General features: G+C 37.3%; 1 long non-coding RNA gene across 1 annotated transcript; it reads right to left on the bottom strand.

Annotated features, from left to right (window-relative positions):
- Positions 1-5,419: 5,419 nt before the first annotated feature.
- On the bottom strand, positions 5,420-6,676 carry LOC138912595 (uncharacterized). The gene is made up of 3 exons (XR_011418146.1): positions 6,355-6,676; positions 6,081-6,296; positions 5,420-6,017 (listed from the first exon to the last, which is right to left on the bottom strand). It is a non-coding gene; the product is annotated as an uncharacterized lncRNA (long non-coding RNA).
- Positions 6,677-14,149: the final 7,473 nt, after the last annotated feature.

Genomic DNA, 14,149 nt, shown 5'->3' with positions numbered 1-14,149 from the left:
AATGAAATTAAAATCTGATTAATTGGGACTTATTCTTTGTTAAATCGGTTTCATTTATACAATTAAATGAGTTTTGATCGGTATCTTCTTCTTTTGGTTCTATTGTACTTTAAGATTGATTTGCTCGATGCACTGAATGAAAGAGTATACTGCTGGAACCTTCCAGCCAGAATAGTTCTCAATTTCTTCTTGCAACTTGACTGTAGATTATGTTTCGAAATGAAAGGAAAGTTATTAAGGAAAGAGGTATTGTTGAGCTTGCCAACAAATACAATTCTCAAATTCCCTTTGACTTTTGGTATTGAGTTATTTGAGACTATAAAAAGGAGGTAGTGTTGAACTTTTCCAACCGCTACAAATCTCGACTTTCTTACTCCTGAATTAAAATGGATTAGGAGGTTAATCCTCTGATTCGTTAGATTATCTACTGGTCTGGTTCTGAAATATATCCTAGACACACAGCAATTCCTAGTAGATTATAAAACGATGTTTCTGAAACTATTGTGTCGGATGACTGGAAATGGATTTTTCGGAATGTTGGATGGGAAAGCATGGGCCAAACAATATTTAGATTTTCTTGCTTTTGCTTAGTTGTTATTGCAGTTGCTGTTGCAGCGGCCCCACGTTGGGCGCCATTTATTCTGTGACGAACACGGTGAAGTGGATGCTATTTGGTTGCATACTCTGCCTACGGGATCGGCCTAGCTCAGGGAGGAGACAAGGGGGTCGGTTACTTCCTAAACAGCATCACCGCCACACAATAAAACTTGTAGACAGAGTTGGGGAGGTTTAAAGGAAGGACGCAGTCAATCCGAATGGATGTAGGAGAAGATATTGATCGGTTAACCCGGTTGTTGAAGAACTGAGATGGTAATGTTCTTCGGCTTGGCCCACCCTACCTGTAAGGACACATTAATGTTGAACGCCCTTACCCTTTACAATGAAAACCGCTTAACTCAGATGCCCATGTTACCGTTTTTACTTCATTTCAGTTACTTTTAAACTTCATATAAATTCAAATAAACTCGAACTTCAAATACATGATTCTCCATTGCCAATTCCAAGACTCGCGAAACAATTTACTATCATTTACGAAAGCGAAGCGGTAATTAGCGGTAATTTGACCTGTCAGTACATTTATAAACTAAATGGGGAGGGTTTCATATTCTTTCACATCTTACATTTGGGTTGGTTTACACCATGCGTTATATAGTAGTAGTAGTAGTAGGTTGTTTATTGTTTGTGTTTTGTTTTTCTTTGTTGCTTATTTATAGCTGGCTGTACATATTTAAGGTTACATCAAAACAAATAAACAAACAAAAATTGGTTACAACGACAATGGCTTTTATGCCGTCAGTCGGTTAGTTGAGTTAAATTAAATTCTAAAATTGTTCTAAAATAATTTTTTTTCTGTAATTACTGGCTTTTGTAATGAAGAATGCCAGATTCTCCCAGTTTTCCCCATTTAGAAGACTGTGGAGATCCGATTCGCAAAGGGTGGTTTTCGTAAAACATGTAAAACGAATCTCTCTCAGAATAGGGCAGACTGCAATGAAGTGTTGAACATCCTCGATATCTCGCATGTTGCAGAGGCTGCATTCCAGTGATGTGTTGTTGCTGTAAGGCCTGCCATTTAGAGGTAAAGTCTCGGTTCTTGCTTGGAAGATATGTTTTACGAGTTCTCCTTTATGTTGATCGTGGAAGTAGTTCTTTTCATATAAATTATGCTCCAGATTTCTATACAAACTCCTCGACGCGCTGTTTTTGGCCTTAGTTATAAACGTTTCTCTTTCTATGTCGTGGTATCTGGCAATGATTTCGGCATGAGTCCTGCTCCACGAACTTGCATCCTCGAGATCAAGGAGGCAGCTGCATTCGGTTGCAATATCTGTCCATCTAGAGAATGGAAGTTCTTTTCTTTCACAGAGAGATTTAGCAATTATTTTTGGTAGTCTACTATTTGGCATATGCATAACCTTATCGATGTAATTAAAGTGCTGCTGAAGTGTGTAGGAGAATATACTAGGTTTCAATAAAGATTGCATAGTCGGGAGTATTTTGTGGCAGTCGAAATATCTTTTTTACAAAAAAAGTTAGTACTCGTTCCGCATCTTCATATCTTTGATTTCCCCACACCTCTGCTGCGTAGCACATAATTGTTTTCACTGTCGCCTGAAAAAGGCTGTACTTTGCACTCATTTTAACGTTTTTTCTGCCTAAAAAGTTTTTCCAGGTGGCGTTCATAGCTATTTTTGCATCCTTGAGCTTATCTCTTATGTGGGTATAAAAACTCATATTAGTGGTGAGCGTTACACCGAGGTATTTGAATGATTTTACACGTTCCAGCTGGATTCCGTTCAGTTGCCATTCTTCGTTCCTAGCGTGACGGCCACCTGTACCCTTAACTACCATAATCTTTGATTTGCTTGTATTTATGGTGAGGTTCCATACTTTACAGTACTCGGATATGCTAGTAATCATGTCCCTTAACGTTTCAGGGCTATCAGCCAGAAGGCACATGTCATCGGCATACATAAGGGTCTTAACATGGGTTCCATTCACAGTCACTCCACCTGGTAAAAAATCCACAACATCGTCCACGAAGAGAGAGAAGAGGAGAGGGCTGAGAATGCAGCCTTGTTTAACTCCATTGTTGGTATCGAACCATTTCGAGAGCTCTGATCCGTCCCAAACACTTGCTTTATTATCCTCATAGATACTGGACAGTGCTAGTATGGCTTTTGTTGAGAGACCGAGTTGGCTAAGTTTATACAGTAGGCTATTTCGGTTAACTGTATCAAAGGCGGCTTTAAAATCTACAAAGAAAATGTACAGCTTCCTTTTTTGTTGCAGAAAGGTTTGGGCGATTGATGTCAGCACGAAAACACTGTCGACTGTAGAGAAACCCTTTCGAAAGCCTGTCTGAAATTCACTAAGAATGTTTTCTCGGTTTACCCATGTCGTCATACGTTTTAATAGTGCTCCTGCAAAAATCTTAGCGACTGTGTTTTGAGCAGATATGCCTCGGTAGTTGCTGGGATCGGTCTCCATACCTTTTTTAAAAATTGGGCTGATCAGGCTTTTTTTGAAGCAATCCGGGAAAATTCCATGGCTGTAAAATTCGTTGTAGGCATCGGTAAGTCGCTGTATAAAGCAAAGTGGCGCGTTTTTGAAAAATTCTGCAGTTATTCTGTCTTCACCAGGAGCTTTGTTTAGCTTTAGTGTTAGGACAGCGCTTTCTATTTCTGCAGGGCTGAAAGGGGAGTCCATATGATCTGAGAAAATCAGAGGCTTAGCATAGCTTATTTCTGATTCATTTTGAATTTGGGAGAGTAGGCTACTAAAATAGTCAGCCAAATCTGTTGACCTTACTTTTATGGGGTTTTTCTGTTTGTTCCCGTTTAATTTATTAACGATTTCCCAGAACTGTTTGCTGTCGCGAACTTCTTGTAGTTGGCGTTCCATATTTATCCTGAACTGTTTTTCTTTGTCTTTGCATAGATGTTTGTAATTTGTTACTGCCGTTTTGTAAATGGTGCCCATTATTTCGTTTCGCCGTAGCTGTGTAAGGCAATCAAAAGAGTGTTTCCTGGCCCTTTCGCATTGTACGTCGAACCACGGTTGCTTTCTGCTATAGTTTAGTGACTGCTGCATGGGCTTGGAGGCATCTACGATTAAGTTGAGCAGTTTGACTAGCAGTGTAGACCCACTCAGATCTTCTATTTGTTGGACTCCTGATACTAATGCATCTGTGTAACTTCGGAGGTGGTTGTCCTTCCACTTTAACCTTCGGTTGAGTTTTGGCTGGGTACTATCGACTTGTTCATGTAGATTGAGTTTTAAAAGTACTTCGATGGGCATATGATCAGAAAGAAGTTGAGCACCTACCACCAAATCTTTCACCACTTCGTGCCACTTTCCTTGTATGAGACAGTAGTCAATAGTCGACCTTGCTGCGCCCCTTATAAAGGTATATTCTCCTTCTTGGTCACTGATTGTCCTGCCGTTCATTACCGTCAGTCCCAGTGATTCGCACATCTCAACAATATTTGCGCCTTTGTTGTCTGAGATTTCGTCCTTAGATTTACGAATAGTGCTGCTGGTCCTGAGTTCTATATTTGTGGGTTCTGATGTGGCTTGTGCGTTTCCGATGCGAGCATTTATATCCCCAATAATCATTAGGTTATTGCAACCTGCTGTCAGTCCGGAATCGTACACCTTTTCAAAATCTGCTTGCCATTTATTGCAGTTAATGTATACTGGAAGTATATGTAGTTTTTCGTCTTTCGTGTTTATTTCGATGACTTCTGCGTTTTCCTTGCTCGTAAAGGTAATGTGTCCTTCGTTCACCAGCTGCTTTCGGATTCCGTAAACACTTCCTCCGCTGGCCCGTCCACGGGCTGCTACCCTCACTGCTGGTATCCAATGCAGCAAGTGATTAGGAAAGTAATTTGCAAAACTCGTTTCGTCGTTGGTCAGAAAAGTTTCAAATAGTAGAAAAATATCGAATTGTGTTACATAATTAAAGAATTGTTTAAATAATGTCTTATTTGCTAAGCCAGCTATATTATACGATACAATTTTAACATTAAGGGACGGTATTACATTGGGGACATTTAGTTTTTTGAATTTAGTTTGCTCAATATAACTTTATAACCATTTACCTTCTATAACCATGCGGTCGTTTCTAACAGTGACCTTAAAGTTTTTGTGGTTCGCCAGAATGTCCCGGCGGAGGCCTAGCATCACGCGTTTTTTTAGTCTCCTTTCGATGTTCAGATCCTGTTCAATTGAGACTCGCGTTCCCTTCAGGTTTTTGGTGTGCTTAAGGATGGTCTGTACTGCGCTTACTGTGTTAAGTTCGACCAGAACAGCCATTTTTCCGTCGGCGTCGTGCAGCTTCTTTACCGAGTCTATCTCCATACGGTCCTTTATCAACAAATTCCTCTTTATTAGGTCAGACACAGCGTTAAATGGATTTTTTTCGGATTTTAGACCTCGGATAATTATGCTTTTTCGTTTATTTGCGTCCTCTAGTTGTAGAAGTCTTGCTTGTTTGTTTTCGTTGTCGCTTTTTATTTTGATAATCTCTGCCTGCAATATTTTGTTTTTCTCTGTTAGCGAATCGACCTTTGTTGAGAGACATTCTACATTTTGCTGAATCGTATCCATTTTTGTGGCAATCGAGTTAACGTCCGATTTTGTAGCTAGTTCTTTTAGCTTTGAGTCGAACATACCCTCCAGCATGGATTTCAGATCTTTAAGATCTACCAGGTTGCCTGTGTTTGTTTGTGTGGGATTACTTTGCGGGGGAGTGTCTGATCGACTCCGTTTTGAGACGCTAGCAGGTGTTATAGGTGCGTTATATATATAGATTTATATCAAAGACAGTGTATTTACTCACGACCACTCCCTCGAAGTCCGCAGGCCTGTTGACTGTAGTGCTAGGATGAGGTGATATTTGTTGATATGTGTTGATAAATTTAATTTAGCATAGCTGTCTTGATATGTGTAGGTACTAAATGTCACCAAATGAGAAAAGGAAAGAATATGAGTATGCGGTCAAATCAGATTATGAAAAGAATTTACTCTAAATTACTTAAAATTATTTCAAGAAATTAAATATAACCGCAACTAGGCGGGACGCAGCAGGCGGCGTTTCCTGTGGCCGTGAATTGTTCAAATTTGGGTGAATACTCCTACGCGCCACGTTCCCGCGGATCGCTGAAGTCGGAACAGGGTCGAAATAGCCAGAGATAGCTGCTGCCTCGCTGTACACAACCGAGCCAAAGTGAGCTTATGTGCACGAGGGTTGTCGATGGGAGGTTATGTTGCGCACGATCCTATGGGAGGTTATGTGCAGCACGATTATCCACTGAGAGGTTATGTTGCGGTCCAATGCGACTCCCTTGCGTTCGTCAGCGCTCCGGATCAAGCGCTGCCCCAATCACGCCCAATTTGCCGGTTAACTTGAGCAAGTTGGCTCCTTGCACGTTTAGGGGCTGATCCAGAGGTAACTAGGTGGGGGACGGAAGAGTTAGATCGAAACTAAACTGGTGCACATGCTTGGCTGCAACTACCTTGAAATATATATCCACAGAGAAGGATGCTTTTGGGCATAGCCTGACACTTTTTGGTTTCAATACTTTAGCTGGCTGAGATCCGCCGTTGAAGGGGACACTTCAGCAGCGCTGTGTAGGGAGCGCCACGTGGAATCCGCGGCTTGCCAAAATTTGGGTTGCGAACTGCCAATACACAGTCTGCCGAGATCTTGGTCTGGCGCTGCCGGTTGATGGCTGGAATTTACGCAAGACTATTAGAGTCGATCTTGCGTTTGCAGTTATTTCTGCTCACCTAGCGGTTTCCACACACACGCGTGCTGTTGATCGTAACTTTTCAGCGCTTGCGGGTATTGCGAAATCCCTTTCGAACACGGATGAATTGATTGCCTTTACTACAGGACTTGAGCGCGTGGTATAAGTAGCACACGCGTGGACTTTTAAACTTTTCGCTGAAACTATGCGTACGTTTGCTTGGCTGAACGAAATGTAAAAGAACGCTTTGGTTGAGCGGAAATATTGTCTTGCCAGTTTACAAGGTTGCCAGATCTACGGTTGGCATATGTCAAGGTCAGCGTAGCCAGATCATGGGTCAAGGGAACTATCGCTGTTAAGGTTAACAGCACTCTCCGTTCTGTTATGGGCAAGTCTGTTGTTGGCGACTGTTACGTTTAAATTTTGGGACAACAAAATTCGTACCCTCACAATTCATTTTTCTGAGCGACACAACAACCCTTATTTAGCTAAAACTACTTGTTTAATCGCGCCGTCATTCTTTTACTTTCTTTTTTAAATGCACTACTTTCAAATACTTCCTATTCGGGAATACTTCAGCAGAGGGATTTCTAGGCCATAAAAGGTTATTAAAGAAAAAACCTGGAACTTTACCTCAATGGTGGTGCGGAAAAGTGTTCATTAAAACTATTTAAATTAAAAAAAATTCTAAATTTTTTTTATAGGAGCTCATTTAAACAATATATTAATTTTATAGGACCTCATTAAAACTTAATTACTTTGGTTGAAAATATGAGAAAAGCACCCTTGTCTTTTATAGCAAACCCGAGAACTTTGAAATTTAATTACAAGAGAACTATGGCCGACCGCCAAGTTCATTTTGCACGTAAATTCTTAAGAAATCGCGGTGCATCGAGGATAATTTTTTCGCGAATTTCGGGGGTGAGCCCGCTAATATATAGTATTACCAAAATTTGTTTGAAAAATTATTTTTTAATTCATTTTGAATTTCGTATAAATGTTCTAGGGTACAGTGGATACCCGTGGTAAGATTAGGTTGTAGGTATTCTTTTAATATGGTTATTAAATTTTCAGTTTTATCATACTCAATAATGTGACGAGTTTTATCGAATACATTTAGTGATTCATGTATTGTGAATTTTCCTTTTCCGATTAATAACACTGTGCAGCATTTTTAGTGCTTTTTAAATTTACCTCGATGGATGCTATATTTTTGGATTCGTTACGAATTCCCAAGTTAAACTGCGTTTTCCAAAAAGTTCCCCGACGCAAGGATTCTTAGCAAAAGGACCTCAAAGTTCGAAGAATGCTGAAATTGGACAACTTTCCAGAGCTCTCAGAGACAAACGGATGCATTGTTTGATTCGATGTTAAAGTTTTTTAAAGGATACACCCTTTATCTTTCAAACCCCATACTTAGAATAATTTTAGGATTTTTATTAAAGGAGAAACAAATTTTAGAAAACATAGTCAAAAAACATAAAAGCATACAGCTGCGGTCAAAATAGTAGTAGTGTTGCCGCCCTGTGTTTTTAAAGGTTTGTTGTTGTAATTTATCTTCTCCTGGTAATATTGTATTGATTATAATTGTACTAATAGACTAATTGGATAAGAAAAGTGACAACAAAAAAACTTTTAAAAACACAGGGCGGCAACACTACTACTATTTTTACCGCAGCTGTAAGTTTTTTAGTTTTTTGACTATGTTTTTTGGAATTTTTTTCTGCCTTAAAAAAAAATCCTAAAATTATTCTAAGTATGGGGTTTGAAAGATAAAGAGTGTATCTTTTAAACAACTTTAACATCAAATCAAACCTTGCATCAATTTGCCTCTGAGAGCACTGGAAAGTAGGTCAATTTCACCATTTTTCGAACTTTGAGGTCCTTTTGCTAAGAATCCTTGCGTCGGGGAACTTTTTGGAAAACGCAGTTTAACTTGGGAATTCGTAACGAATCCAAAAATATAGCATCCATCGAGGTAAATTTTTGATGCTGCATAGTGTAATTGATGTTTAAATTGGTTTAACGGTTTCTTTGTTTCATTAATGACATTGTCGAAACTACTTTCGGCTGAGTGTTGGGTATTTTCTTCGGAGGTAATGTCATCTTCTGTTATGTTATTTATTTATATTCTAGATAGAGCGTCTGCGACAACATTTGTAGTGCCTGGCTTATAAATAATTTTTGGGTTAAATGTTTCTATAAAAGTAAACCATCTTTTTAATTCAACATTCGGATTCTTATCTGATATGGTGAAGGAAAGGGGTTGATGGTCAGTATGAGTTTCCATTCCAGATACTCCATATAAATAATTTCTTAAATTTTTCAGTGCCCACACTATTGCTAAAAGTTCTTCTTTATTTGTATCGCAATTTCTTTCGGTTTTGTTAAGGGTTTTTGATATAAAAGTAATTGGATTTCCATTTTGGGATAGGACCGCTCCTATGGCTAGGTCAGAGGCATCGGTTGTTAAAACGAATTTTTTTGAATAATCGGGTTGGACTAATTCTATATGAGCTATTAAATTTTCTTTTAATTCATTTACGGCTTGGATTGCTGGTTCATCTAAATTAATGGTGACATTTTTTAAAATTCGTTTGGAAACTTTTCCGTTGGAAACCTCTAAGTATTTGGTAACGGCTTGGCAATAGCTGCATAATTTCGGACAAACTTCCTATAGTATCCTGTAAGACCTAGAAAACTTCTTAATTCTCTTATATTATTGGGAATCGGATATTTTGAGATAGTTTCTATTTTAAGTGGATTTATTTTAATCACGTTATGGGAAACGACGTAACCAAAAAATGATGTTTCTAGTTTAAAAAATTGAGATTTTTCAAGAGAAATTTTCATATTAACTTTGTGTAAGATGTTTACTATTATTTTAAGTCTTCATAATGTTGTTCTAAGAAATGGGAAAAAATAGTTATATCATCCATATAGACGTGACAAATTTTTCCGAGGTGGTCCCTTAATATATCGTCCATTGCTCTTTGGAAGATTTGGGGAGCGTTTGTAAGTCCAAATGGCATTCTTATAAATTCATATTTTCCGTTATTAATGGAAAATGATTTTGTTTTCAATGTCTGATTCTTTCATTAATATTTGGTGAAAGCCAGTGAAAGGGATTCCTGTAACAAGGAAAACAACCTTCACGTTTGAGTTCTGTATAAAAACTGATTTTATTTTTCTAAGTCTTCGCTTACGTAACTAACATGAAAATCTTATGATATACTTATCTATGGTCTACGCAGAGACCACATCTGTTTGCCTGAGCGGGAGCCTTATCAACGGCCTCCTGCAAAGCGACCCGTCGTACAGGGTGAGAACTATATTTTATGGTCAGGCTCAAGTGGCCTGTACTTAAGATTACAATTGTTCGGCACTGCACCCTTGTACGTTTTAAGTTACAGATCATTATTTACGACTCTGGATAGATTTACATATTGACATGAACAGAGACCGTAAAATCTTAAATTTATGACAATTAGTGTTCTTCTTGAACATTCTGCCAAGGGCCGGCAAGGTGAGGTGTACAGGATATTATTTTGTAAATTCTTTCGTTAACAATGCAAACATAATATTAGTGGACTGTATTTTATTTGTTTAATTCGATATATTTATTTATTTGCTTTTAACTTATTATAAGACACCTTGCAACGGTCCGGCGAAAGTAATGGCTTGCAATCGTTGCCTTGTAGCATATTTTCTTATGGCATATATTACCAAGATTATCGTTATAATTAATCCGAGCCCTAAAGAAGCATGTCCGGAAATATGATGAAAATGCAAATCTTTTAATTTAATATGATTTTCTTTTAAATATTTAATTTCTTTATTTAGGCGTGCAATCTCAACAGTATGATTAACAGAGTTCAATTTCAAAGGATCCCAAACAATCTTTGGAATTTGACTAATATCTCCTACAAACGATGATGATAATACTTCTTCACTTTCAGATTGAATATTATGATGGGCAATCAAAATCCTATCATCCGTTCTAGCAGTACACTCTGGCGCAATACTTAGAATTCCTTGGGTTGGCAAATCAAGTAACTGAATTTCTGCATTCGTACACTGTACTCTTATCTTGGAATTAAAGGGAACCTTAAACAGCCAACTACTTTTCTGTTCTAGCTCTGTCCAATAAGATGAAGAATCCATTACTGTTTTATATATACAGTTCGAAACTCTATTTGGCTTAAGTGGTTGTACTTCACAAGAATTGTCATTTGCAGAATTCCAAGGCCAACTTCCCTGGCAAATTCTCTTATTTTGCTGCCATCTTTGACACTGACTTAAAGTTGATTCGAACATTATATGATAAGAATCGATTTCAAAATTATAAATTAAATATTCCGAAGTAATATGAACCATAATCATCCTGTCTTCATTCTGTATTGGTAAAGGAATAATTCTAAACAGTTTAGATGGATGTCTACTAAACAGAGGAATCTTAGCATTTATAATTAATTTATTTTCGATAAATAATCCCCTAGCTGTCAATAGCGTATAGACTTCCTTAAGCTCAGTACCTGTCCTTTTCCCTGGAAGAACTAATGTTTCGGAAAGACTACTTTGGATTTTGGATATCTCATTTTGTAACTGATTTGGCTTAAGAATGTTTGTGTTTAATCTACCATGATTAATGTCAATTAACAGACTTATGATTGCTGTCTGCACCCTTTCCCCTTCTTCAATCAATGAGTTAAGTTGTTTAGTTATCATAAAGAAATTAATCGACTCTTTATAAACATAATAACTTTCTTTAAGAACTTCTGTCATATTTTCAATTCTTTTATGCATACTCCTAAAGTTATCGTTAATATCTTCAGTCGTTTTCTTTAATAAATTGGTAGTGGAATCTACCACCGAAGTTTGTTTCTGAACTAATTCATTTAAATTGTGCTGATTGTCTAATAGATTTCTCATATTGTCTTCTAGTTGCGTCCTATCATCTTCATCCATTATTCCATATAAGATGTGATATAATGAACCCATAAATTCGAAAGGAGCACGTTTGCTTCGTGATCTCTTCTGCATCATAAATAGATTATTATTTTCTTTTAGTTCTATTAACTGATTTTGCATATTATCCAAAACTATATTGCATTGATCCTCGAAACTATGAAGCTTACCGCAAACAATTCTCATTTTCTGAATCAGCTCATTACTTCTTCTAATCATGTGAAAATAGGCATCCATATTATAGTAAATCACCAGATTCCATGATGCGCTTATAATTTCTACATCTCCTAGTGGATCTAAATAAATGGCAGCCGTCTTATTTATATTTTTAAGAGTAAATGATTTATTCTCGCCTTTTAGTGTTGCTGCCTGTGAGACTTGACAGAACAATGTAAGCAATAGCATTACCATTACGGTGCCTAATTTAGAAAATCTTGGTGATACTCTTCTTTTGTTTTCAACTGCCTTTTCCATAACATCCTCGGCTTGTTTGACACCAATTAAAGGACAAATCTTTGTTATTGGTCTTGTAAATGAAGCTTCTTGGGTCTTAACTTTTACAACTCGAACTTTATCATCTTTACCCTTGTGAACCTCCTCTACTTTTCCCATTGGCCATCTGGCTGGGTGACAATTTTCATCTTTTAATAGGACTACCTGCCCTTTTTCTATATTTGGAACTACCTTTTTCCATTTATATCTTTGCTGCAGTGTGTAAAGATATTCGTCCTTCCACTTCATCCAAAAATCTCTTTTCATTTTTTGAATCAGTTTCCACCTATCAAGACTACCAATTTTCTCATTGTCTTGGATTGACTCAACCACATCTAATGGTGGTCTACCTATTAAAAAGTGGCCTGGGGTTAGAACTTCGTTATCTTCAATATCGTCCCCCGTAGTATATAAGGGTCTCGAATTCAGCACCGCTTCAATCTGACATAACAGAGTTGCCATTTCTTCGTAAGTCAAAATATTATCCCCAATTACCCGTTTTAAATGATATTTAACGGATTTAACTCCTGCTTCCCAAATACCTCCGAAGTGAGGTCCTGCCGGCGGGATAAAATGCCAATGAATTTTATCATTTTTAATTTCTGAGGCTATTCCAGTATTATGTTTAATGGCCTCTAGAAATTCTTCATCCAACTTCCGAGCAGCACCTACGAAATTGGTACCATTATCCGAATAAATATTAGTACATATTCCTCTTCTAGATATAAATCTTTTTAATGCTGCTAAAAATGCATCGGACGTTAAGTCACTAACAGCTTCTAAGTGAATGGCTTTAGTAGCCATACACACAAACACTGAAATATAACCTTTAAATGTTTTTTGCCCGCGATTTTTTGAACATTTTAGGTGATATGGTCCCGCATAGTCTATTCCTGTATTAAGGAAGGGATATGAAGCATTTACTCTGTAATTTGGTAAATTACCCATTAATTGTTTACCTGTACATTGTCGATATCTCGCACAAGTAACACATTCTCGTAATATTTTCTTGAGTGAGTCTCTTAGCCTAAATATCCAATATACCCTTTGTACTTGGTTTCTCATTAGGTTAATTCCACCATGTAAGGTCTCTGTGTGAGCCTTTTTAATTATTAAATCAGATAGGTGGCATTTATCTAATATTATTGGGTGCTTGACATCAAATCGCATATTGCTATTTTGCAGCCTTCCACCCACTCTAAGAACTCCATGTGTATCTAAGAATGGGTGCAACCCTAATATCTTACTTTTGGATTCGATTTCTTTACCGTCTCTCAAGCAAACTATTTCTGACATAAATTGACGCTCCTGCTGTTTTTTAATAATCAGTATTCTAGCGTTTTTCAATTCATCAACTGTCAGAAAGGTTGGATATGAAGCCTTTTTAACTTTCATACCAATAAATCTTAGTACAAAGGCTACAATCCGCTCTAATTTTTGAAAACTTGAATATCTTTCAAATAATTTAGATATGTTGTTCTCTGTACTCGTGATTACAGTACTAACAACAACTTCTTCTTTTTGTTCCAATTGAAACTTTGGCCAATGGTCTTTAGACATCGAAAGCCATTTTGGCCCATTCCACCAAATTGAGCAATCTTTTAATTTGGTGGCACAAATACCTCTGGAGGCAATATCTGCCGGGTTATCTTCCGACTTTACGTGAGTCCATTCTGTATCCATTAGTTTTTTAATATCATCAGTTCTACGTCTAATAAATTTATCTTTGCAGTTCCCATTACGTATCCAAGCTAATGTAATGGTGGAATCACTCCATGCAAAACTTTCTGATATGTTAGAAATTGATTCCTTTGTTCTCTGCATTAATTTACTTAAAAGATGGGCTGCGCAAAGCTCTAACTTAGGAATAGTCTTCCTGTTTTTCTTAGGATTTACTTTACTTTTACTAGCTATTAACGTGACCGATTCTTCTACCTTTGCATATACAACTGCCGCGTAGGCCTTTTCAGACGCATCTGCAAAACCGTGAAGCTGAACTGGAAAATTTACATGTGTCTTTAACCATCTCGGAATTCTAATATCTTCCAAACATTTTAAATTTTCTTCATACAACTTCCACTCGTTTAAATCATTCACATCTAGTTCTTGATCCCAATTTATTTCCTCTAACCAAAGTTTTTGCATAAACAATTTCCCAACAATAGTAACTGGTGATAGCCATCCTAATGGATCGTATATTTTTGCTAGGTTCGACAATACTAACCTTTTATTAATTTTTTTACTGATAGTAAATTTAACGCAAAACTTAAATTCATCCTTAAAAGGTTCCCATTGAAGCCCTAAAGCCTTTACGGACTCATTCTCTTCAATGCTTAACGTTTTGTTTTCTCCAGCATTTTCGACATTTTCAATAA

This window comes from Drosophila takahashii, chromosome 2R (assembly GCF_030179915.1).
Source record: "Drosophila takahashii strain IR98-3 E-12201 chromosome 2R, DtakHiC1v2, whole genome shotgun sequence".
NCBI lineage: Eukaryota > Metazoa > Arthropoda > Insecta > Diptera > Drosophilidae > Drosophila > Drosophila takahashii.
The sequence above is the reverse complement of the archived record's forward strand: the minus strand, read 5'-3'. Positions and strand labels throughout refer to the sequence as shown.